Below are 4,223 nucleotides of genomic sequence, written 5' to 3'. Positions count from 1 at the left end.
GCCGGAATATTTTGTGTGTTTTTATTTAATTCCACTTATGCTTTTTTCATTAAGTTTTTATGTATCATCATCATACTTATTTTGATTTTTAAATTATAAGCACTCTAACTATAGTTACCTTGATTCGCTAAGGAACGTAACTGGTAACAAGTTCCCAAAGAAAAGTAATTTAACCAACACTGAAGTGATTCTATAAAAAGAAAATTGACTCAAAATAATTATTTCTCGGTACAATTTTTCTTTGACCTACTTGTCCAAGAATGACGGACACCCAATTTCTGATCTCCATTATCTTTTCCGACGATCATAACAGCTGCAAAATATCTTTAGCGTATGCAATTCCATTGTATAATAGGATGCAAGAAATATATACATGCATGCACGCATGTATGTATGCATGTATGTGTGTATGTATGTATGTATAATTGTGGAGACGACTTTTTGCGATGGGTCTGCGTACCCGTGTACAAAATGTACCGTTACGAGTACATAAGACAGTAATATGCAACCTGGGTCACCATAAGTCCGGGTATGGTCTCGAAGTTAAAAAGTGTGCGTAAACCAGGTGAACTTACGTTGAGGTGCAAATTAAAAATGCCCAAGTGCGTACTATGCACTCAACAAGTTCAGGAATCGGGTTGGGAAAAACGTGACCTGCATCGCGACTTTCAGTTATTCATAGAACGTTTTGCGCCTTCCTTCACGATAAACTTAGCAAAAGTAGCTCAAAGTTTTAATTTCAATGTCACACAGGTAATTGACGCATTGCTAAAATTCAATTTCACATTTCAAAATTGCCTGATTTTTCCCTGACCAATTTTTTATTTTACCTGATGGCCCTAAATGTTTTCTTTTCGGCGTAAAACCAACCTGATAACTATCAACAATACTAATGCAGTAATTATATGTTCAATTAGTAATCTATTTTAAAGGCTTTGGGTAACAACGGGAATACAGAATTTTATAAATGGCCATCTACAAATTACGTATGACATACGTAAAATACATGAATTTTCTAAAGTGATGAATCTTTGATAAAAAAAAGAATAACTAGTCTGGTCCCCGACCTCACTTAAAGTCGGAGGCTATTCGGGTCATCTGACTAGCCACCGACCAGTAACGTCACCGTAGATTAGTCGGGGGCTAATCAGATGACCCGACTTATCCTAGTCGGGACCTGATCGGGTACTAGTAGGGGTCATATGATAATACATCCTTGTGGAATATTAACCAAACGCCCAAAACTTGTGGAACATTCACTAAAAGTATGTCAAAATACTTATTATTTTCGGAAATCTCCATAAAGGTTTTTGAAATATTTAAAAATGCTAAAAATTATCCAAGATTTAATGGAAGAGCTTCGCTGTGAAGGAATTGCCATGTTGGTCATGGTAGTCTCTACTCCAGATAATTATGCTTTGTTACATGTGGACTGCTGTCTTAAACACTCGACGCGCTATTTCTGTTGAGCGAGAGGCGGCACGTCGCGCCCTTGCGGATTTTTTTAAAGCTACCAGAACAGAACCTCAAGACTAAAATGAAGGTGGTAGCGAAATCTGAACTGTAACGTGCTGCATAGTTTACAACTAGTAGACTGCTCTTCACTGATTAATCAAAAACTTTTTCTCTGTCCAATTCACACTACCTGAAGGATTAGACTTTATTTACATATGGCAGACCATTCAGATCAATTAAAAAATAAGCATCCATACAAATTTGGAGTCTTATGACTTCCGGCAGACTTTTCACCTACATCTATATGTATCTTTTCCAATATGGATTTTCTTAAAATTCTGTACAAAGGTATTTGTAAATGTTCCTAGAAAGTCGCAAATTTCTAAAAAATACTACAAAAAAATAAGATTACGTGTTTTTTGTAGATTTTGATCGTTGTTTTTATAAATAGTTGATTTTCGTACAAAATTATTAACTTAATAATTATTTATCAAAAATGTTTAAGATGACTTGAACATCAATAAATCTTTTCTCCAAAAAAACTGTGAAAAATTATTCTTTAATATATTCCTAGTGTTTTAGAAGAAAAAAATCATTACGTTTTTTAGATATTACCTCATTTTATAAGACCTCGCCGAAAACTCAAACATAAGAATAACCCGACTAGAGCCTGAAGATTACCCGCACGGAAATTAGTGAAAAAAAGGCCCGACCAGCCCTTAACCAACCACCGACCAGGCCGCGACTGAAATTTTGACAACAAAAAGCCCAACTAGTCCCCGACTAGTCCCCGACTGGGTACTTTGCCAAAATTAATAACCCGACTAGCCCCCGATTAGTTCCCGACTTGTAATAGGGCCAAATAGGGTTATTTCCGCACGGGTTATAGATGTATTTACTCACTACAAGTGCACTTATTTGTGCTCATCTTATGAGAATTTTTCTTTATCATAGATACACAAAACAATTTTGCTTCCAAATAGATCGAGGTTTTTCTCTAAGGAAAGAAAAAAACTATTTTCAATATTTTTCAAGCTTATGTTTCTGTCTCACAGAAAATCTTCTTTTCAGAAAATAAGAGTGCCCATTGAAAAAGAATCAATATGTTCTGCAAAATGGACCAACTTTCAAACTTACTGTAGTGTTATATTCCAAACTAAAAAAAAAAGTTTTCTTTATATAAACAATGAAAACTTTTTTTAACTTTCTAAGAAGCTATTGATTGATTAAGAATGGTCATCTATAGTTCGTGAACCGGTCAATTCACGAATCTCGAAGACTCGAGCAATTACATAAAATACAATACTCTTATATTCCTAAATTTAAAAAGCATTTAAGAAAAAATTATATAATTGTTATAAAAAACTGAAAAAGGATATTGTCAGGTTACGGTGCTTCGTGGAAGGTTCTTTAATTGAGCAATCAGCGTCTCGAAGACACAAACAAATATATCATATACATTACTATTATATTTCCAATATTAAAGAAGTTTTCCTTTTATCTATAAGACGAACAATATATTCTTTTAATTTATCTATATGTATTGTCAGATGGTCAGAGCTCATAAAAGATTCGTCAACAGGATATTTTAAGAGTCAAATAAAAAGATACAACAATAGGTCAATCGAATCATCTCGAAGATGTGAACAAATACATTTGATATCATATTGTTTTATTTTTATTGTTAAAAAAAAGTGTTTTTTTTATATAAACGGAGTAAACCCTTTTTTTAAACTTCGTAAATGTGTACTGGTGAGTCATTCAAGGTTCCACAATAGATCGATTGATTTTTCTCAAAGACGCGAGCAAATAGACTAAATATCTTATTTGAATACAGTGAAACTCTTCTATAGCGCCGATATGCGGGCTGACGGTGGATGGGAAATAGCCTATTATCGCCCGCTCCGCTTTTTTTTGTTCACGCCTGAGTGCTCGCCTGAGTGGCAACCACAGACCCCGCACACCTTGCACAGCTCCTGTTATACAGTTATCTGCAGCAAGGCATCAATTCTCGGAAGGGCTATAGATGGGAGGGCTATTGAAGGGTTTCCCTGTATAAAAAAAGTTCTTCTCATATAAAGAAGGTAATTTCTTCTTTAAATCTCTAAACTGAAAAAAACTACTCCGAAACGACCAATCTAGCTCAAAATCCTATCAGGCCTGGATATAACTCGGAGCTACATAATCGAAATATGGTAAACAGAAAAAAGTTACACACATACACGAACATTTTTTGAAAATTGTATTTTTGAGCTATCTGGGGTCGAGTTATATAGCGAAATGTGTCAAAACAGTAGATTTTAAAATTTAGATCATTACAAACCTTCTTATATGAGGAAGTAAAATTAAAAGTTTAATAGTTGATATTTCTACCAACAAATATTTTAATTTTCAAAGCAATGTGAACTTTTTAAGCCAAAAAAGACGAACTTCCTGCAAAATGCTTCAATTTTTAAACTAATCAACGAAATTTTAACAAACCAGTTGAATTTTCGACCCAAAAACATGAATTTCCCATCAAATAGTTGAATCTTCGACCAAAGTAAGACGAATTTTCAACTAAATAAATAAATTTTCAAATAAAAAAAGGTTAATTCTCAAACACAAATGGAATGATTAAATTGTTAATTTGAAAAAACATAATTTTGAGCTAAAAAAACAAAGGTTATATATATAAAAAAAACACATTTTCAAAAAAAAAATGTTTATTTTCAGTTATAAAAATAAATTTAAAAAAAAAAAGAATTATCAAACAAACAGGTAAATTT

This window comes from Belonocnema kinseyi, chromosome 3 (genome assembly GCF_010883055.1).
Source record: "Belonocnema kinseyi isolate 2016_QV_RU_SX_M_011 chromosome 3, B_treatae_v1, whole genome shotgun sequence".
Lineage (NCBI taxonomy): Eukaryota > Metazoa > Arthropoda > Insecta > Hymenoptera > Cynipidae > Belonocnema > Belonocnema kinseyi.
The sequence above is the reverse complement of the archived record's forward strand: the minus strand, read 5'-3'. Positions refer to the sequence as shown.